The sequence below is a fragment of the Trichechus manatus genome, unplaced genomic scaffold (genome assembly GCF_000243295.1).
Source record: "Trichechus manatus latirostris isolate Lorelei unplaced genomic scaffold, TriManLat1.0 scaffold00001, whole genome shotgun sequence".
NCBI lineage: Eukaryota > Metazoa > Chordata > Mammalia > Sirenia > Trichechidae > Trichechus > Trichechus manatus.
Genome location: NW_004443937.1, coordinates 7,940,962 through 7,964,977, shown reverse-complemented (window position 1 = coordinate 7,964,977; position 24,016 = coordinate 7,940,962).

The following is a 24,016-nucleotide window of genomic DNA, read 5'->3' as shown; positions in this document are numbered from 1 at the left end:
GATGTGCATAGGACATATAGTGCATAAACAGTGTGGTGTCCTCCTCTGAGAGAGACACATGGGACAGAGTAGTGTCAGAGACTCAGAATTAAGGTTCCTCTTTCTTACTAATTGTTGTTGCAAAAAAATCACTTGCCAAGTATAAAACAGATATAAATTATTCTAATACAAGATTACATTTTGATGAAAAATTAGTTCATGATTGCATATGAGGTGAGGACATGTATATATAACATAAGCAGTTCTACCTGTAGACACATATGGCCATAAGAAGAATGTATGTGAGGGCGATAAATGGTCTGTGGGAGAGGGTGTAGGTGGGGAGGGGAATGGATGAGGATCAGTATATGATTTGTCCTGGTTAGGTGGTAGCAATGATGTGTTATAATTTCAAGCTCCTTTCCTCCTTGACCTCTGAAATTCTCTTAGTGGTGACATCACCTGCTATCTCAAAACTAAGACTCAAAACATAAACAAGTATGAGGGAAAGATCATGGATGTAGGTTCAAATCTGAATCCCAATTCTATCACTTTCTAGCTGTGTAAATTTGGACAATTTCCTTAACTTCTCTGCTTCCTTATCTAAAAAAATCAAAGTGAGAATACCTAAATTCAAACCCTGCAAGAGGGTTAAATTAAATTATGGCTGTAAAAAAAAAAAAAGTACTTTTCAACTCTAAAGTTCAGTGGAAAATTTCATTCTTATTAAGACATCATATTCTGCTCCCCCAAAATAACTGATGAAGGGTATTAAGACACATTGAATTTTAAGAATAAAAATTTTCTCAGTGTTCAAATATACTCTTTCCCACACAGTAAGCATGTATATTGGATCAGTGGTTTCGTTTTGTTCATCTGTGTCTTGAGCTATTTGCCTGACTAAGAGGATACTCTTTCCTGCAAGCTGAGAAATGGTAAATTAGAAAGCTGCAGGACTGCAGACTTAAAACAGTAGTCGGTGAAGGAAACATGAACTTAATATGGATGCTGCAGAGGTGTAGCAAAAGCCAGAATATTGGAAAGTAAGGGGAATTATAACCTGAGAAGAAAACATATTCGTATGTTTTCAGAAAACTTGCTAGACACAAGTTTACCTTCTGACTGAGTGGTTTTACGGTGTGAAGATAGATTCTTTGCTATTTTTAACAAACTCTCTGCTTTTAATTTGTAACCCAGCCCCAACATGGTTGAAACAGAAATTTGCAGCATGCAAACAACAAACGAGGCTATGGACACAAATCAAATAGTTCACTTGAGCTGCCAGTGAAGTGTTGACTTTACCCTCATAGCTCCTGTTGATTGTCTTATTTGGTCATAATTTTCATGGATTCATGTTGCTATTTACATATTTCTATCTGGTCTTTCTTTTTTACCAGAAAAGTGTTAGAATGTAGAGGGCTGTGGATGTGTGTATGTTGGGAAACAAAATTGGCATCAGTCAAGCATTGCAATTCCTTCTTCCATCCTTCAATTTTCTCCCATAGGACTTTGTTTGTATCCCAATAGGGCATCGCTTAAGCTTACCTGTCTGTTTCCTCAGAAAGAATACACTAAGATTAGAAAACATCTCATCCTTTTTGTATACCTTCAGTGGTCCTAGAAAATTGTTTTGCGTATGATAAGTGCTCATTAAATAGTATGGTCATATAATTTATCATCCCAACTCATACACCATTATCCCTGACAAATTTCACCAAACAATTAAACAAAGACTGTTTAGGGAAAATCAGGGTGAATGGTCACCCCTCAGCAATACTTGCTGATTTTGAACTGGATTAAATGATTTCTGATGTTTGTCATAGTTCCAGTCTTCTCTGGCTGACCGTGGACAATCATACTGGGATCTGTATTAGTCAGGTCTCTTTAAATTGATAGAGAGAGAAACTTTTCTCTAATCAGTTTAAGCGCAGAAGGGCATTTATTCAACTACTAAGGAGTCTAGGAGTCCCTGAGTAGCACAAAGGGTTAAGTGTTGGGCTACTACTGAAAGATTGGTGATTTGAACCACCCAGCGTTGCCTCGGAAGAAAGTCCTGCTCATCTCCTTCCAAAAAGTCATAGCCTTGAAAACTCTATGGCGGTTAGTTCTACTCTGCACATATGGGGTTGCCATGAGTTGGAACTGACTTGATGATAACTGGTTTAGGGAGTCTAAGGGCATACCTGGTATCGTGCATGGCTGAATCCAGAGGTTCATTCAATGTTAACCATTCTCTCTCTATTTCTGTGTTCCTGTTTCTGTCTCTATCTAATCTTTATCTCGATCTCTCATCTCTTTGCTTGTCTCTGCTGGTCTTTGCATGTGGCCTAATTCTCCAATGTCAAAGACAGGCTGGTGGGAAACATGACTCCCCTGTGGCATCAAGCCTAAAGTGTATAGTTTTTGAGCCCAAAGAAAGACATACGGTCTTCCCTACTACCTTTTTTTCTCAGGACTTAATGGAACATTCCACCAGGCCAAAACAAACAAACAAACAAATAATAAATAAATAAAATTCTGTACTTGATTGGAATAATAATATTAGCCAACTTTTATCGAATACTTATGCACCAGATTTCTATCATTTAATCCTCAGCACAGTACTCCGAGATAGATGTGGCTCTTTTTCCCCATCTTACAGGTTATGAAACTGACGTTCAGAGATGCTGAGTAACTTGCCCAAAATCACACAGCTCAGTTCTGAGTGCTGGCTCTGGATTCAGGCTACGCAGATTTAAATCTTAAATACAAAATGGAAATGAAAATATAGTTCAAAAAATATCATGAGCATCAGTGAGACCATGTATCTGAAAGGTTTTGCAAATAGTAAATTACTCTATAAATGCTAGTGGTCTACCAGTGCATGGTCCTTTGTAAGATAAAGTGGTAGAGCAGTGATCCTCAGTATGAGGTGATTTTGCTCCCAGAGAACATTTGGCAATGTCTAGGCACACCGTTGGTTGTTACAACACTGTCACAACAGTGAATTCTACTGGCATCTAGTGGGTACAGGCCATGGATGCTGCTAAACATCCTATAATGCACAGGACAGCCCCCCACTATAAAGAATTATCTGGCCCAAATGTCGACAGTGCTAAAGTTGAGAAACCCTGTGCTAGATAAACAGAGATAAAGAAGATAAGCACTTTAGCTTTTAGACACTCACAGTTTAGTTGGAGAGACAGACATGTAGGAAGGTATTAAAAATAAAATTCAGTGGGTTCAGAAGAGTCAGGAGTATTCAGGCCAAAGAGAGAGAAGGAATAATGTCACCACCTTGAGCTGTTTGAAGGGCTGCCATGTGAAAGAGGGAGGGCACTCCTTATGCATAGCCCTAAATCGTAGACAGATTTCAGCTCCAGAGAAGATGAAAAGGGAAGCTCCTTGGGGACCTGGAATGTGTGGGTCTCCTCTACTGATGCATCTTTATGTCCAGAACAGTGCCCAGCAATGGAGTAGGGCTTAAGAAATGTTTGCTAAATGGGTAAATGAATGGACTGAAGCATCCAAGGGTAGGCTGAGACAGGATCCTGTCCCATCTAGAGATTCCTTGATTTTACAACGGCAGTTTTCTAGTCATTGAACGAGAGAGCTACCTTTGGTGGCTGGAGTGGCCAGGTGAGGCTTTGAGAAAGAGGAGAATATGGAGCTTCTCTTCTGCATTAGACAGCAGTGTGGACAGATGTGGGCCTTAAAAAGCCAGCAGCGCAGACTTCCTCTAGTAAGGCGAGCCCTGTGTGGATTTCTGACGAAAAACAAGAATGAGTTGAATGCATCAGCCACTTGCAGTGGGTGTGTTAATAGCAGCAGTTTCTCTCCTGCCAATTTGTCTTCTATGGAAATACCATATGTGTGTAGCTGGAATAAGTAAAAATGAGTAAAAAGTATATATTTGAAGGGGATTTTCTTCTGCTATTATTACTATTAATTACTCATCATCACCAGGTGTGGTAAATGGAAACCCTAGAACATTCTTTCAGCATTCATTTTTCACCTCTTCTCAAGTTAATTATTATCAAACACCAAAATAGAATGGTAGATATAATGAATATTTCATGGAAAAAAAAAGTCAGTTGGCCATAATCATAAAATCCACCTACTGAAATTATAGTATCTGTGTTTTTAGTAAGTGAAGTTGGAAACAGTATAATATCTATGCTATGCCATAGGCCTGGCTGTTTTCCATTGAACGACATGGCACTTGGTGAAATCTACTGCTTTCCCACTCACCATCCTCAGAATACCTGGATTTTCTTTACCTTATATCTTTTATTTTGTTGGTGATGTGTAAGACTTCTATAGTGATATATATTTACAACGTGCAAAGATGTCTTGCTGACTGCCATGTTGAATGGTAGCTTGGTGGCATGTCAACAGTGTTTGATATGAACTGGTGTTTGCTGTGCTGTCCAAATGATGAAAAGACTGTTCTTGTCTTGCTCAATGTGCAGCAAAAGAGGGCACATTGTTAAAAGATAAAAAATAGATGAAGATTAAAATATCCAGTTGTTGGCATGTTCAAAGAGCAGTGTGATTTGTGATTCCAATACTGGAGAAAAGTGTGATTCATGCATTGCATCATTTATTTCATATAATTCTAAAATACTGTATTTGTACTAGTATTTTATTTAAAATTGTTCAGAATTCACTATTAAAAAAAGAGTGAAAGTAAATATTGAATAATCCCAAATCAGATATGTATGCACATTGAAACACAAGCAAAATGTACATTTTACAAAAATATATTAATATTGTAAAAGCATTATATTTCTAATGTAAAATATTAGTCATACTGCCTGTGCAACTTCAATTCTCAGCAGTTTTGATTTATGTCTCCTGGCTGACCTGAAGGGTTGTCTCAGCTTAGTCCATATCTTCTTCTAACTTTGGTGGAGACATCTGCATGCAGTCTACTGGTATACTAGTAGATTGCCAAGGTTAGAGGAAGATATGGACTGAGGGTCAAGAAATTAAAACTGCTGAGGACTGAAGTTGAAGGATTTTAGTATTATGTAAAAATAAAAAAAAAATACACCCTTCTCCATTATTGCAATCACTAATTCCCCTATCTATCTATCTATCTATCTGTCTGTCTTGTCTGTCCATCTGTCTGTGTATCTATTGAGAGAGTAAGCACTACAAAACTATACAAAGAGATATGCTCAAAAACATTATAAATAAATTAAAACAGAATACTTAAAAATGTCCAAATAACCTGCAAGAAGACAAGAAAAGAGAAACAGAGAAAACAGAATCATAGGAAACAAACAAAAAGCAAATAATAAAATGGCAGACTTGAGTGCTAACATATTAATATTTATATTAAATATAAATGGTCTAAATATGCCAATCAAAAGACAGGAGTTTTCAGAACGGATAAAACAAACAACAACAATAACAAAAATTATAATAAACCAAAAAAAAAAAAAAAAAAAAATGGCCCAACTATATTCTGGATGCAAGAAACTCACTTCAAATTCAACAACGTAGATAGGTTGAAAGTAAAAAGTTGGAAAAACGCAAACAATTTTTAAAAAAGCAGAGTGAATAGATTAATATCTGATACAGGAGTCTTTAGAGTAAAAGCAATGACATTACATAATGATAAAAGGATCAACTACCAGGATCTTATGCACCAAAACAACAGAGTCCCAAGTTACATGAAATAAAAACTGATAGATCTAAAAGGAACAGTAGACAAATACGCAATTATAGTAGGAGGCTTTAACACTTCCTCTTAGTAACTGATAGACATTAGACAGAAAGTTAGCAAGGATATTGTGTTAATTTCCTATATCTGCTGTAACAACTTACCAAATACTTTGTGGCTTAAACCAACCTAAATTATTATTTTACAATTTGGAGGTGAGAAATATGAAATGGATCCGATGGGGGATAACATCAAGATGTTGGCAGAGCTATGTTCCTTCTGTAGTTTTGAGGAACGAACCCATTCCTTGCCTTTTCCAGCTTCTAGAGACTGCCCACATTCTTTGGTTCATGTCTGCATCACTCTGACCTCTGCTTCTGTCATCACATCTTTTCTGACTCTCCTGCCCCCTGATTTCCTTTAAAAGGACCCTTGTCATTACACCTGGATAATCTGGGATACACTCTCAAACTTAAGATCCTTAACTTAATCACATCTGCAAAGATCTTTTTTGCCATGTGTTCTAGTTATCTAGTGCTGCTAAAATAGAAATAGCACAAGTGGATGCCTTCAACCAACAGAAGTTTATTGCCTCACAGTCTAGTAGGCTAGAAGTCCGAATTCAGGGTGCCGGTTCCAGGGGTAAGCTTTCTCTCTCTGTCAGCTCTGGAGGAAGGTCCTTGTCATCAATCTTCCCCTGGACTAAGAGCTTCTTGGCGTAGGGACCCCAGGTCCAAAGGACACACTCTGCTCCTGGCACTACTTTCTTGGTGGTACGAGGTCCCCGTCTCTCTGCTCACTTCTGTCTTTTATATCTCAAAAGAGATTGACTTAAGACACAGCCTAATCTTGTAGATTGAGTCCTGCCTCATTAACATAACTACCTCTAATCCTGCCTCATTAACATCATAGAGGCAGGATTTAAAACACATAGGAAAATCACATCAGATGACAAAGTGATGGATAATCACACAATACTGGGAACCATGGCCTCGCTCAGTTGACACACATTTTTGGAGGACACAATTCAATCCATAACACCAAGTAAAGTAATATATTCAAAAGTTCTGAGAATTAGGATGAGCACATCTTTTGGGAGCCATTCTTCTGCCTATCCCAGATATAGAATATCTGAGCAACACAATCAACCAATATGATCTAATTAATTTATATAGGACACTCTACCCAACAAGAACAGAACTTACATTTTTTTCCAGGCACCCATAAAACATTCACCAAGATAGACCATACCCTAGGCCACAAAATAAACTTCTAAACAGTAAAGAAAGTGAAATCCCATACAGTATGTTTTCTGTCCATAATGGAAGAAAACTATAAATCAGTAACAGTAACATAACAATGACAATAACAAAACAAAAAACAGTAAGTATAAACATGAGGAAATTAAATAACACACTTCGAAATAATTATGTAGGCAAGAAAAGAAAAGATGGAAAGAGGAAGTCCCAAACAAAAAGAAAAAAAATGCATAGAGATGCATGAAATAAAAAATACAACCTATCAGAATATGCGGGATGCAGCTAAAGTAATTCTGAGAAGGATATTTGTAGCTATATATGCTTATTTTAGAAATGAGGGAAGGTATCAAAGCAATAACCTAAGTTCTTACCTTCAGAAACTAGCAAAAGAAGAGCAAAATATCCCAAGGCAAGAGTAAGGAAAGAAATCTTAAAGAACAGAAGCCAATGAAATTGAAAACAAGAAAATAAAAGAGAAAATTAATAAAACCAATAGTTGGTTCTTTGAAAAGATCAACAAAATTGGTAAATCTCTAGCTGACAAAAATAAAAAGAGAGAAGATACGAATCATAAACATTAGGAATAAATGCAGGATTGTCGCAGCGGCGACGGTAATCGGGACGGCGAAGACAGTAACCAACTACACAACTCTTACAGAGAAGTGGGGCCAGGAGGGTCACTCTGAGGAGTCGACCCCCACTTCAGTCCCAGGAGTTTATTTTATAGTCAATACAGCAAGCGATAAAGCAATTAACACAACAAATGGGCTTTGGGAGTGGGCAAGGGAGAAGGAATTCAGGTAAACAAGTTTATCAGTAAAGGGACAATAGGTTTGGGAAAACACATCCGGATAAGTCTCGACATGTTGGAGCCAGGTCTCAACATGCTGTGCAGCATAGAGGCCTGTGGGGGCTGCAGTTGTCAATAGTGCAGCCATGTTTAAATGGCATATATCCCCACACAGGATGACATTACAGATCTTGTAACCATTAAAAAGGTAATAAGGGTATATTACAATCAGCTTTACACTCATATGTTCAATAACTTGGAAGAAATGATCCAATCCCTTGAAAAATACTAATTACCAAAATTCAAACAAGGTTAAATAAACTATCTGAATCACTTTATAATCATTAAAATAATTGAATTCATAACTTTAAATCTCCTGGAAAAGAAATCTCCAGACCCGATAAATTCACTGGAAAGTTCTATAAAAAATTAAAGAATTAACACCAGTTTTATACAGTCTCTCCCATAAAACTGAATAGGAGGAGACACTTCCCAACTCGTTTTAAGAGGCCAGTGTTATCCTGATGTTAAAACCCGACAAAGACAGTACAAAAACAACCAAACAAAAGAACAATATTTCTCACAAACTTAGACACAAAAAATTCAAAACTTTTTAACAAAATGTCAAATATAATCTAACAATGTATAAACATAATTCTACATGATGGCCAAGGGGGATGTATTCCATGTATGCAAGTGTGGTTCAACATTCGAAAAGTGATCAATATCAACAAGCTAAAGAAGAAAAACCATATTATCACATCAATTGGTGCAGAGAATGTATTTGACAAAATTGAAGATCTATTCTTGATAAAGAAACTCTCTGCAAGTTAGGAATAGAGGGAATTATCTCCTCTTGATACAGAACATCTACTTACAGCTAATGTCATACTTAACAGTTACGATTGAATGAATTCCCCCTAAAATTGGAAACAAAGCAAGGATGTACATTCTCATCATTCTTATTCAACATTATATTGGAAGTCCTACTCACTACAATGAGGCAAAAAAAAGAAAATAGTGTACAGATTAGAGAAGAAGAAATAAACCTGTATTTGCAGTCAACATGATTGCCTTTGTAGGAAATCCCAAGGAATCTGCAAAATCTTCTAAAACTAATAAGTAAGTTTAGCAATGTCACAAGGTACAAGAACAACACATAAAAGTCAATTGCATTTCTGTATATTAACAATGAACATGCAGAAACCAGAATTAAAAACAGAAAACAATTTAAGATGGATGCAAAGAAAATGAGATACTTAGGCAAACACTTAACAAAACACACATGATCTATATGCTGAAAGTTACCAAATGCTAGAGATACAAATCAAAGAAGACCTGAATAAGTGGAGAGACATAGCACAGTCATGGACTGGAAGACTCAACATAGTAAAGATGTCAATTCTTCCCAAATGGATCAAGAGGTTAAATCAACTCTTAGGAAAATCCTGGGAAAGATTTTTGTATATGTAGTCAAGCTTATTCCAAAATTTATATAGAAAGCAACAGGTACTAGAATAATTAAAACAATCTTGACAAACAATAAAGTAGGAGGAATCACTGTATCCAATATTGACTTTCTAAGGGCTGGTTAAAACCCATCTAGCAGCTCTTCGAGACAAAGACTTGACAATCTGCTTCTGCAAGAATTACAGCCAAGAAAACCCTATCTGGTGGTTCTATTCTGCCACTTGGGGTAGCTGTGAGTTAAAATTGACTCAATGGTTTGTAACAACAACAACGTATAGCAATAGTAATCAAGACAGTGTGATATTGGTGGAGGGAGAGACACCTGGATTAATAAGTACAATAGAGAACCCAGAAAAAAACCCACACAAATATGCTCAATTGATTTTTGACAGGTGCAAAAGCAATTCAGTGTTCAACCAAGGGCACTAGAGCAGTTAGCCAACCATAGGCAATATAAATGAACCTCATAACTTCTACAAAAATTAACTCAAAATGGATCATAGATGTATATGTAAGACATAAAACTACGAAAACTTTAGAGGGGAGAAACCATAGGAGAATACATACACATACAAATAAGTGAGAGTCAAACTTGGGAAATCCGAATAAGATTGGTGGATTGAAACAGTGCCAATATCCGGCTTGTGAGATTTTACTAGAGTTTTGTAAAAATGTTACCACTGGGGGAAACTGGGCAAAGTGTTCAAATGATCTCTTTGGAGTATTTCTTGGAACTTACGTGAATCTACAATTATCTCAAAAATTTCAATTAGGAATAAATAAATAAATCATTTAAAAAATAGCATGGATTTTCAGTATTGGAATCACTATGGCAGCATCAGATATGGTTGGAGCATTGGAAACATAGTGAGGAGAGGAGTGTGATGAGGTGGGTGGGTGAAGGGGGTGATAGTAGGGGTTGAGAACAGAGTAGTAAATGAAGTCCAATTACAAAGACTTGTATGATCTGTGAAGGGTACTGGACTTTATCTGGTAAAGCAATAAATACCCAGTGGAGGTCTCCAGTCAGGGCCAAAAGGAAGGGGTAATGAGGGGGTTTAGGAAAGCTCTTTTTTTGTGTAGATAATCACCTTGATACAGTAGAAAGAACACCAAATCTGGATTTAGAAGACATTTCAGATACTTTGGACATGTTATCAGGAGGGATCAGTCCCTGGAGAAGGACATCATGCTTGGTAAAGCAGAGGGTCGGTGAAAAAGAGGAAGACCCTTAAGGAGATGGATTGACACAGTGGCTGCAACAGTGGCTCAAGCATAACAGTGATTGTGAGGCTGGCGCAGGACCCGGCAGTGTTTCATTCTGTTGTATATAGGGTCGCTATGAGTCGAAACCGACTCAACAGCACCTAACAACAATAACTAATCTCCTAGCTGGATGATCTTGGGCACATTAAATGTGTTTCACACTTTATTATCTCAACTGTCAATTGGGTAAGACCATCTCCCCAGGGTACTTTATAGACATTGTGTGAGGGTCAAAGGCCACCCTGTGCACCAAACTCCTCTGTTGACCATAGTGCATGTTTCTCATATGGTGGGTGAACGTTCTCATGCTGGTACGTTTCCGTGGTTCAGTTAAGATTCTATTAATATATGAGACCGAACATCATACATTAGGTGGTCATTAATAAATGATTTCATGATTATCTAATACATTAAGCTACTTCATTTAATTTTTTTAAAAAGTACACAACGCCAATACAAAGCCAATTTTGTTTCCCTCTAGTGACATGAGCATATGCGATGGAACATTTGCGCTGAAAGAAAATTAAAAGAATTCATCACGTTTCTCCCTCTTGGCTGGAAAAGTTTCTCTACTCCGATTTTTCACTTTGCTGCACTGAAGTTTCATAAGGGTTGCCCCATCACTGCAAATGTATGTTGCTTATTTCCACACTCGACAGATTATGCTTTCATTAACACCGCAGCTGTTGCATCTTTCTTCCAGCTTTTTAACATCCGTGAATTTGTATCTTTACATGTTTTTGTTATATAGTTTATGTTCCACAAAGTAACAGAAATACAATCCATTTTTTAAAAATTCCAAAGTAATTTTAATATGGACAAAGCCATATCGAAGATAATTATATTAAGAAGTTTGCTTCCTGTGTATTATTGTCTACAGAGTTTTATTTTAATGCAGCTGTACCACCAACCTTGCCTCACTGTCTTTGTTTAGCTTCCCCCTTCCCCATTTCCTCTTTTCTGTAGAAGTAGATCTTTTCTCCTGAAGTCAACTTATTTATAAATCTCAGCTTCACCTTCATGGTAATGACCCTCAATTCTACATATCAGCTCTGGCCTTTCTACTAGATGGTAATCAAACATTTCCAATTCCTGCCAGACATTTCTGCATGGCTATCCTATCTTTACATCCAATGTTCCATGTTGTTGTTGTTAGCTGCTGTCCAGTCGATCCAGCTCATGGCAACCCTATGCACAATGGAACAAAACACTGCTCAGTCCTGCACCATCCACATATTAGTTCTGCTGTGATCCATAAAGTTTTCATTGGCTGATTTTTGGAAGTAGATCGTCAGTCCTTCCTTCCTAGCTCATCTAAAAATTGTTCAACATCATAGGAACACACAAACCTCCACTGACAGATGCATGGTGGCTGGCTTGAATGCACTGGCCTGGAATCAAACCCAGGCCTCCTGCTTGGGCAGCAAGAATTCTACCATTGAACCCCTAATGCCTCAGTGTTCCATAGGGATCCCATACTGCACACACCACTGCTCTGTTCTTCTAGCCCCCAAATTAGCTCCTTTCCTGGAGAGGATCAATGCCACCCAGAGCTTCTGTTCATCCAAATCTGAGACATGAGAATCGTCTTGGGCTCTTCCTTCTGCCTGTCATCATCATTTCCAATCAGTCGTTAATGCCTTCTTAGTTACACCTTCAATCAATCTCTTCAGCTCTTCTTTCTTCTTTATTTCCATCGTTATGTCGTAGTCAAGGCTCCTATTACCATACACCTGAACCCTTGCACTAACTTTTCAACTCTTTTTTCACCTCTAATTTCTGCCCTGTTAAAATGTTTCCACTGCCTGACACTCTGATACTCAAAAACTTCCATGGATCTCTATTACCTCTACCATAAATTGAAAATTCTCTGATAGCTGAATCCAATCTACCGATCGGATTACTGTTTTCGATTCTTTACTTCCCAAAATAGAATGAACTTTTGCCAGGTAAATTTTTAATACCCCTTCAAGTGGACAGAGCATACTTCCCTATCCCATTGATGTTGAACTCAAGCATGTGACTTGCTTTGGTTGAAGGAAGGTTAGTGGGCATGATTCAAGCAGAGGCTTTGCTTGCATGGCTTTCCCTCTCTGCATTCTACAATGAGAAAATCATGTCCCAGGCAGCCCCTTTACCTTTAGTCTGGACCCCAGAATGAAGACACATATGGTAAACCAGAACCCAACCCACAGCCTGAGTGGAGCTTCCCTGTTGTTGTTGTTATTGTTAGGTGCTGTTGAGTTGGTTCTGACTCATAGCGACCCTATGTACAACAGATGGAAACACTGCCCAGTCCTGCACCATCCTCACAACCGTTGTTATGCTTGAGCCCATTGTTGCAGCCACTGTGTCAATCCATCTCATTGAAGGTCTTCCTCTTTTTTGCTGACCTTCTACTTTATCAAGCATGATGTTCTTCTCCAGGGACTGATCCCTCCTGATAACATGTCCAAAGTCTGTGAGAGGTAGTCTCACCATCCTTGCTTCTAAGGATGTACTTCTAAGCATTCTGGCTGTACTTCTTCCAAGAGAGATTTGTTTGTTCGTTTGGTGGTCCACGGTATATTCAATATTCTTCGCCAAATCCGTAATTCAAAGGTGTCAATTCTTCTTCCTTCTTCCCTATTCATTGTCCAGCTTTTGCATGTATATGAGCTTCCCTAGCCAACTCAAAGACCCACCAGTGAGAAAAAAAAAAAGAAGAATTTGTTGTTGTAAGATCCTAGGATTTGAGGATTATTTGTTACACAGAATTGTTTCAGAAATAGCAAACTAATACACTGGCATTCAAGGCCTCTTCAATTGCTCTTTCTCATCTTCTAAATACTCCCATATATGAATATTTAATGATGGTGAAGTGGTCGCTATAACTTGTCCCCTTCACTTTTGCCCCATTTCCCCCACTTGTTCTCTTTTCACCAGCCCTTCAGGACTCATTGTCTTTCCTCTTTGATAGTAGTAACTCGTTGTGAATTCTCCTTTTTTGAACTACTTAGTGTTTATATCTCTTGTTTGACACCTCAGACTTTGTCTGGTATTGTTTGATATCTAGAAACATCTGTCAAATCATGTTACTTCCCTGTTTGTTTAACTATCATATCCCAAGAGATCCCATAGGCCTCAGGACTAGAGTCCCTGGGCGGTGCAAACAGTTAACATGCTCAGCTGTTAACTGAAAGGTTGGAGGTTCAAGTTCACGCAGAGGTCTACTTCCAAAAAATCAGCCATTGGAAACTTTATGGAGCACAGTTACACTCTGACACACATGGGGTTGCCAGAAGTTGGAATTGACGCAATGACAGCTGGCAACTGGTATTATCATTTATCACTATTTCCCTACTGACAAGCTCATGCAATAGCCATACTGAGTAATATGCATTTCCCCAACACAGTGTGATCTCTCCTGCTTATGCGCCTTTGTATATTCTGTTCCCTCTGTCTGGATCACTCTTCCCTCCTGTCCTCCTCCCCAAACACATACTTGTATCGAAATAATTCCAATTTGCTTATTAGGCATTAAATTTCAGAAGCTCTTGCTTGCTCTCCATAGTTAGATGATGTGCCTTGTCTCAGTCTAGATGCGTTATGCTGCAGAAACAAATCAACATCCGGAGTGTTAGTGGCTTTACCACACAAGTGTATTTCTCATGCATATCTAACATGCTGAATGCAGGAAAATAGGAGGCTCTGACTCACACAATCACTTACGGATCCAGGTTAAGAGGAGCTCTGTCATCTTAGAGTTGCAGCATCTAAACACATGGCTTCTTCCCTTCCTCTCACAGTCCACAGTGTCAACTAGCCACAAGGCCCCAGCTAGTTGGGAGGTTAGGGAATGGGAAATTTAGTGGGGCACATGGAATGTTTGGTGAATACTAGCTGTCTCTGCCACGTGTTTTCTAGATGTGCTTCTATGACTGTCCAGTGCTTATCCTTTATCACACATGTTGTTGTTGTTAGCTATCGTTGCATTGGCCCCGACTCATGATGACCCCACAAATAATAGAACAAAACCCTATCTGGTCCTGCGCCATCCTCATGATTGGTTGCAGATCAGACTGTTGTGATCTATAGAGTTTTCATTGGCTGATTTTAAGAAGTAGGTTGCCTGGCCTTTATTCCTAGCCCATCTTAGTCTGGAAGCTCTGCTGAAACCTTTTCAGCATGATAGCAACACTGACAGAGGGATGGTGGCTGCACATGAAGTGAATTGGCTGGGAATCAAACCCAGGTCTCCAGCATGGAAGACAAGAATTATACCGCTGAACCACAAAAGCCTCATCCATAGTATCATGATATTTTATTGTCTTCTCAGTATCCACATGAACTTAGAGATCCCAAAGGCAGAGAATGTATTTGCCTTTATGTCATCTGTTCAGAGAGGAATCCAGGGCCTGACACATCATAAGTGGTCTAGAACTATCTGTTGAACAGATGCTGGATCTTTGTGCGTCTCTGCTGTCCAAGAAGATTCTTTGCTCCTTGATGGAAAGAACCACATTTTATCTCCCACAACATCTAGTCAGCATCTTCCAGGGAACAGATAATCAATATACATTTGTGACACTTTTTGTGATTATTTAACATAATTTTTCAATACCTAATACTATGCAGCCACTCTTTTTTACATAGAATTCTGCATAGCACATATTCAAATACCTTTACTATCATTCCACATTGCACACTTAGAAGATCTTTAACCAAGTTTACTTTACATTTAATAAATGCACCAGGAAAAAAAAAAATTTCCATTTGTGGCCTTTTAGGGAACCTCTCCAGCCTTTTATTCAGGTGAGTAACCCAGGAAGTCTCTTTCCTTCCTGATGGGTCTTACAGCAATGCTTTATTCTTTTCCATAAGCTTCAAGAATCAGCCAGTTTCTCTTTACTCTACAAAGCTGCGCTTCTTTTCTCTGAGCATTGATGTACCTGTTGCTGTGTAACAAATTACCCCAAAACTTAGCCTCTTGAAACAACAAATGTTTTCCACATACACATTCAAACTCCCTGAGGGACGAAGTTACTGGGCTGAGGGCTGGAGACCATGGTCTCCAGGGTCATCTAGCTCAACTGGCATAATATAGTTTATAAAGAAAATGTTCTACGTCCAAAAGCGGTGAGTAGCGTCTGGGGTCTTAAAAACCTGTGAGTGGCCATCTAAGATATGTCTACTGGTCCCATCCTGGCTGGAGCAAAGGAGAATGAAGAAAACCAAAGACATAAGGGAGATTAGTCCAAAGGACTAATGGACCACAACTACCACAGCCTCCACCAGACTGAGCCCAGAACAACTAGATGGTGCCCAGCTACCACCACCAACTGCTCTGACAGGGATCACAATAGGGAGTCCCAGAAAGAGTGGGAGAAAAATGTAGAACAAAATTCAAATTCACAAAAAAAAAAAAAAAAAAAGACCAGACTTGCTGACACAGACTGGAGAAACCCCGAGAGTATGACCCCCAGATAGCCTTTTAAATCAGTGCTAAAGTCACTCCCGAGGTTCATCCTTTAGCCAAAGATTAGACAGGTCTATAGGGCAAACAATAACACACGCGAGGAACGTGTTTCATAGTTCAATCATGTATATGAGACTAAATGGGCACACCAGCCCAAAAGCAAAGATGAGAAGGAAGGAAGGGACAGGAAAACTGGACGAATGGAAACAGGGAAACGGATGGAGAAGGGGAGTGTTGACACACTGAGGGGTTGGCAACCAATATCACAAAACAATTTGTGTATTAAGTGTTCAATGAGAAACGGATTTGCTCTGTAAATTTTCACCTAAAGCACAATTAGAAAAAAAAAAAAGTTTATTATACTTCACACAGGTTCTGAGGTTAAGGGATCAGAAGTGGCTGAACTGTGTGATTCCGGCTCAGGGTCTCTCATGAGTTTTCAGTTAAGATGTCAGCTTGACTGAGGCTGGAGGATACTTTTTCAAGGTCATTCATGGGCTGCTGGCAGGCCCTGGATAGCTACATGGGCCTCCCACAGGACTACTTACAACATGGCAGCTGGCTTCCCCCAAGAGTAAATTATTCAAGAGAGAGAACAACCAAGATGAAAGCTGCAGTGCGTTTTTATGGTATAGTCTCTGAAGTCACACAGTGTCAGTTTCTGCTTGATTCTATTCATTAGAAGTGAGTCAGGAAATCCAGCTTACACTGAGGGGGAAGGGCATTTGGCTCCACCTCTTGAAGGGAGGAGTGTCAATTTATGCATATATTTTTAAATCACCACACTCTCCCCTGCACAGGCTGTGGAGATAAATGTCATTTTCACAGCCCTACCTCCCCTGGGGGTGGGGGGTCCTTGAACACCACAAATGATTAAGCACTGGGCTACTAACCAAAAGGTTGGTGGTTTGAATCCACTCAGAGATGCCTTGGAAGAAAGGCCTGGCATTCTACTTCCAGGAAATAAGCCATTGAAAACCTTATGGAGCAGTTCTACTCTGGTTGCTCTGGAAAACATGAACCTGTGATTTTTTTTTTTAATTACATTTTTATATTTTCTGGCTTAGGATGTGATTTCTAATCATTGAAATAAAACAGGTGGCAAAGATTTAACAAGAGCATGATGCAAAGGGAAGGGGCAAATTCTAAAAGTCTTGAAGATTTCTCCAAGCCATTGACCAGGTCCTGTGGTCCACAACTCTCTTTCTTAGATGGATGTCACTTTGGAGGGTGAGTTCAGGGGGAGCTTTGGTGCTCCCTTCAGACCCACCCTTTCCTGAGTCATGATGCTGCTTCCTTCCATGACCCTTCTCTCCTTCCATGGTCCTAGATGTAGGAAATGCTAAACACTGGGTGACTGGAGGCCTTGGCATGCCCCCTTTGCCTTGGCTGAGTCTTCTCCATTCCATGGCTGTGAGATCTTGGTGAGTTCTCATGAGTCCCTGGCACCACAGAGGGAAGGTAAACTTTTCTCATGTGCCTTCATAGTGGGCAACATTGTATAGTGGAAACGGCATGGACTTCGGAAGCAGATAGATACTGGCTTGAAACCCAGCTTCACGCTGGCTGGTTATCTGAATTTGGACAAGTTATTTAACCTCTCTGAGCCCCCAGTTTCTTTGTTGTTAAAGTGGGGATAATAGAATAGACAAATGCATAGAGACAGAGAGTAGATTAGTGGTTATCCTAGGCTAGGGGAGGGCAGCATGGGTAGTTATTGCTTAACGAGTGCAGAGTTTTTGTTTGGGGTGATGAAAAAGTTTTGGAAACAAGTAGTGATGGTGGTTGCACAACATTGTGAATGTGATTCATGCCCTCAGATTGTACACTTGAAAATGGTTAAAATGGCCGGTTTTATGCTGTGTATGTTCTACAACAATATAAAAAAATATAAAGTGAGGTAAAGCAAGGATAAAATGAGACAATATATGGAGGCAGCTAGAACACTGGCACACAATCAGCATCAACCAATGTTCGTTCAATGACTTCCAGCTATGAAAGTTTATGATCCTGAACATTTCTCTCTCTTTTAGAAATTGCCAAAAAAACAAAACCTGGGTTATATATTTCTGGGGTAGCATCTTCCTTGTCTATTTGTAGGACGTGATTTGCTGAGTTTCTTGAATACATTCTCGTGGGAGATTTTCATCCTTCTTTGCCTTTTGTGACAAAAAGAACTGCAATTCATTATGCATTTGAAGGTCTGACAACACAACGTGAGGACAACAGGAAGAGTATTTTTTATTTTATTCTTTTTAATTCCCTCATATTTTTAATAAGTTTCTGAGAAATCAGACCTTGGTTTCTATAAAGAAGCATATTTTTCTAGGGACTCCTGTCAGTTATTTTGTGCAGAGGTTTTCTGTCAGTGAGGGCGGAGGAGGAGTGTGGGATGTGAGAGGTGGGGCTGAGCAGAGGGAGCAAAATGCCACTCCTGATGCTTCTCTTCCTGCTTAGGGACCTTTCCACATGTTGTATCTTATTCTTCTCCATGCTCTATGCAGAGGGCTGCGCTAGCACGATGGGTGACACAGTGCAATTTGTGTCTCTCGTTTTCCTTCCCCAGAGACGTGTGGTTTCGCCTTAATGTATTCAAAGGAAGCCTTGCTGCTTCTGAGTTGGCATTTGTAATTATACACTCTGAAAATATAACATAGGGAGCGAGTTTAACTCTCCTTCCCAGATTAAAAAAAAAAAAGGTGTAATGTGTGAATATGTTCAGATACCCCCACTTGAGGAGCCAGAAATCAAGCTGCATTTGACTCCTTTCCTCTGTATGATAATCACATTCTACTGACTGTAAAAATGAATGTGAGATGCTTCGAGGTGTGCTGTACAGACCGCTGCAATGCTCACCACTGTTCCTCCTCAGTTATTTTCCAAGCGATTCAATGTTCTCAACAGCATTCATTGCACAGAGGGGTACTCTGTTGTAATTAATATGTTCAGACCTGCCTTTGTGAGGCTGGAGTGAATGGATGGTGGCCATCTCCAACAGATGATAACTGGAGGAACTCCAGTAAATAATCCATTGCTCTTTGCATATTAAGCAATATGATAGCTCTATGACTGTGGGGACAGGCCATTTTATCTTCCTAAAAACTGTCTTCCTTACTAAGTTGTTTGGAAGAAGACAAGGACACTTCATCTGCAATAACTAGAATTACTCCAAATAGGCAGATAACCAATATGAAATGTCAAAGACCTCCATTGTAACAATGAGAATTGCTATCTAATAATATAACTTGACATCTCCTCTAATCAAAACAAAATGAAATGGATGAAAACTTTAGCATAAGAAGCTTTAGTGAGGCAAAAGGTTGTTACTGTAGATGTTTGTTATTCTTGCTATTCTTCATCAACTCTTTGCCCTCATTTTTGTGCAAGCCATTCCCTGAGGAAGCACCCCCGCTCCCCACTCTTAACTCATTTGATTTAATGTCCATCCTTCTTTTCCACCCCAGGGATGGGCCCAGATTGGCTTAAACCAATTATCATATCCCATTCCTCTGACCATAGTAATTGGCTTGATGTAGGCAGATGGCCCAAGTCTGGCCAGTGGGCATCAGACCCAAGATGTACGCTTCACCATCGTAGGGGCACAGTGCTTGATTACACTGGTTGGGCAACTAAGAGATGGTAAGGTCTGGAGCTGTGGCAGCCATACTGAGACCCGAAGGAGAGGCTGTGAGAAAGAAATCACATGAAGAGGAGAGCAGAGGGGAGCTCAGAGACAAAGACAATAGAGTTCTTGGGAAATCACTTGAGCCTCTAACTTAAGCTGAGTTTAAATACCCTGCCAGCCTTGGAATTTTCTGGTTCCAAGTCAAGGAAGTTCCCTTTTCCTAAAGAAGGGTTTCATTTTCTGTCACCAGCAAATCGGGAGACTTAGAATTGGCCCAGACACCCAGGGGACTAGGACTTGCCTTCTGCATTGAAGGGACTGATATTCACATAGGCAGGCTTTCATCTCTTGTGGCTTGTTTGGTTTGGACTAAAAGACATTTCAAGGTTGCTTCCCACATAGTAATTTCAGCCTCATTTTCTTCTACTGATTATTTAATTGCAGTTTTGGATTCATTCTTTCACCATATTTTTCTAGTTTATATTTTCTTTCTTTCTTTTTTTTTTTGTAAAAGTAAGTTTTGGTCACTGATTACACTATTAACCACCCTTCTTATTTCCACTTTTCAAATTGTATCTGTGCCACGAGTGAGAGAGGAAATTTCATTTCAACAGCTTCTACCATATTGTCTTTTTATCTTCTTCTTTCCATAACCAAGTTTCCCTGCCAAATTTAATAATCGGCTTTGTGACTATATTATAAATCTCCTTTAATGTTCTTCTTTATTGTAATAAATTTTAATCTCTTAGCTTCAGGATTCTTTCCCCTCCTGGGATAATGAGATTTCCTAGGTATTTAAAATAATTCACCTGCTTGACTAGTTTATTATCCATCACTCTATATTTTCCCACTCCCTCCAAAGATCTGGAGTTCTTTATAGATATTGCCACATTCATATTCAGGCTTTTTATACTGTCCTGGTTTAAACTCCTCTGCAAGTTGTTTCCAGGTTTCACACAATGCTGTAGCATTGGCATAAAAATTTATAAACAATTCAGGGCCAGTTTTTAGCCTTTTATTTAATAATCCCCCCCCCCACACACACACACGCACATGCACACACACAGCTGCACAAGCACACGCTCCTCCATCATTCCAGCTTTGCATTGGAAAGCTGAAGCCTTTGGCAACTGCTCACTGCCTTCATCTCTCCTTCTTGCTCCTGGAAGCCCAAATGGTTCTTTCATTACTTGTCGTAGAACTTGTAGTACATGAATGGGCCAGATAGGAGTGAGAAATGTCATTTTTCCATCCCTCTGCCTTGATGCAAATCAGGAGTTAAATAAAATCAGAAAGAAGCTTACTACTACCTGCTTTAAAGGGCCCCAGAAAAGAAAATGCAAAATCTTTCTGGGGAACCATTTCAGGGTATTGGTATGCTTTCATTTGCTGTTACCTCCACTACCTCTCTCCAATGCAGAGAGCGATTTCCACTCCTAAGTTTACCCCTCTGTTCATTTCTCAGCTCTTGAGTTGACTCCACTTCTCGGTGGTCTACTTCTGAAATGTAGGAGCATCCCCAACACACCAAACTATTTCTGCAGCCTTAACTTCTCCCTTGTGGAGGACTCCGCTCACATCTCTAATTTAAAAATGAGTATATCCACAGGGTATTTCACAGGTACCCGAAACTCATTATGTTCAAAGAGAATTCATTAATGCTCCACTCTTCTTGCCCTTCAAAGATAAGTTTACTTGTCCTCCTGTTTTCCTTGCTTCAGTTAATGGCCCCACCTTCAACCCAACTGCTTGGGATGGACACTGGGTGGTATCTGCCATCTCCATTTCCTCACACCACCCCTCCTACCTTGTGCCAGGTCCCACCCATTCCTCAAATGTCTTTCCTATCTATCCCTCTCGTATGAAAGGTGCCCCAGTGGCTACTTAACTGGTCTCGTTACCTCTAATTTTTTGCTCCTCCTATTCATTCTCCATATTGTGATCAGAATGATCTGCCTAAAGATATAGATCATGTAATGTTTGTTCCGTGCTCAGAATTGATGAATAACTCTCCATTACCACAGACTAAAATCAAACTTCCCGGCACGGCATGCAAGGCTGTCTGTATTCCGGCTCCGAACTTGTGTGGTGCACATTCTACACTTCAGGGATTCTGACCTCCACTCGCATAAATTTGGTGCAGACATGAAGAACCCAGGCTTAACATCACACAGACCTGAGTTCAGATTCTCTCTCTACCACTATTAATTGTGTGAGTTGGGCAAATCTCAGAGTTTCTCAAAGTATCAGTTTCCATAAAATGAGGATAATAACTACCTTCTAGATTTGCTGTAAGGATGAAACTAATGATGCCTTTAAAGCAATAGCACAATGCCTGGTGCCTGCCTCGGCCGCACTCAGCACATATACGTTGCTATTACCGTGATCGCTGTTTGCTGTTTCCATGCAGCAGTGTAATGTGATTGTCCGCAGCACAGCCTCTGAAGTCTGTCTGCCATCTCCTCTTCTTAGTGGTAGTGTGACCGTGGACAAGACACTTCACCTCTCTTTGCCTCAGTTTTCTCATCAGTGAAATGGGAAAATAATAATAGCTACCTCACAGAGTTGCTGGAAGAATTAAATTGCCTAATAAAGGGCAGTGTCTGGCCCATGGTAAAGCACTGCAAAAATGTTAGGTCTTTGTTATGGGTTAAATTATATCCCCTCAAAATATGTGTTCGAATCCTAACCCCTATACCTGTGGATGCAATCTTGTTTGGAAATAGGGTTTTCTTTGTTATGTTAATTAGAACGTAGTCCTGTGGGGTGGGTTCTAAATTTAATCTAATCTGAGTTATAAAAAGAGCAGATTAGACATAGAGAGATGCACACACACATACACGGGGGGATAAAGATGCCATGTGAGAATGGTCTAAAGCCAAGAACCAAGGAACACCAGGGACTACCAACAAGGAAGGAATCATGGCCAGACTCTGATTTGGACTTTTAGCCTCTAGAACGGTGAGAAAAGAAATTTCTGCTCTTCAAAGCTACCCACATGTGGTATTTTTGTTAAAGCAGCCTTAGGTGACTACCATAAATACCAAATCAGCTGCTGTCAAGTCGACTCCAACTCATGTCGACCCTGTAGAACTGTGCTCCACAGGGTTTTCAATGACTGATTTTTCAGAAGTAAATCACCAGGCCTTTCCTCTGAGGCACATCTAGGTGGACTCGAACCACCAACTTTTCAGTTAGTAGCCAAGAGCTTAACCATTTGCCCCACCTGGGGACTCTTACCAGGTAACTAAGACAGCCTTATTCTTGTTGTCACATCAGTCTGCAGTCATACTTCTATACCTTTGTCCATACTGTCCTTTGATTAGGAGTCGGCTCCAGGCTCCATTTTCTGTCTCTGTATCTTGGATTCTTAATTTTCTTTGTGCCATGGGTCTCTTTGGCAGCCTGGTGACATTCATTTACCTCTTGTCAGAATAGAATTTTAAAACCCGTAATATAAAATCTATAAATTTATGAAGAAAACCAATTATACTTAAAAATAGTTAACAACAAAAAAACTTGTGATGCAGTAATATATGTGCTTTAGAATGGACCCATTAAATAATAAGATCTAACAATCTAATAATTACTACGATTTCAAAGGAGTGATGAACATAAACAGTATTTCAATTATCTACAAGTAACATGACATGAAAATATCTGTGATTTCTATTAGTGGCAAAATCACAGTTTCTGCCAATACTACTATGTGTGTGACATATATTAATAATTGAAGAAAATGCTACATGTCTGATAGAGACTGGTAAAAATGAAGGTGTAATTTTTGTTCCATCTAAGCATAGACTTCGATTTGAGTCCGTGGACTCCAAGTTAAGAAGTCCTTATCCAGATCCTACTTATATTTTAAAGGTTTGGCTCAAATAAGCCTTCTCAAAGAAGTCCTCTCTAATCCTACCCTTTTAAATCAATTTTTTTTTAAATTGTACTTCAGGTGAAGGTTTACAGAACAAATAGTTTCTCATGAAACAGTAGTACGCATATTGTTTTATGACAGTGGTTAACAACCCCACAACATTTCAACTCTCTCCCTTCTTGACTTTATTTATTTATTTTTTGGTGAAAATATACGTAGCCAAAGATACATACACCATTTCAAAAATTTCTACATGCACAGTTCAGTGACATCGACTACGCTCTTCCAATCGTGCTACTATTCTCACTTTAGATGAAAGCTTACAGAACAAAATAGTTCCTCATTTAACAGTTAGTACACATGTTGCCCTATAACAATGGTTAACGACCTCACAACGCATCAACACTATCCTTACTCAACCTTGAGTTCCCTATCACCAGCTTTCCCATCCCCTTCTGCCTTCTGGCCCTTGTCCCTGGACTGCTGTGCATCATTAGTCCCATTTGGTTTTATGGGTCTGTCCACTCCCAGGCTGAATGGTGAACTCGGAAATGACTTCACCACTGAGCTAAAAGGGTGTCTGGGGGCCATACTGTCGTGGTTTCTCCAGTCTCTTTAGGCCAGGAAATCTGGTCTTTTTTTGTG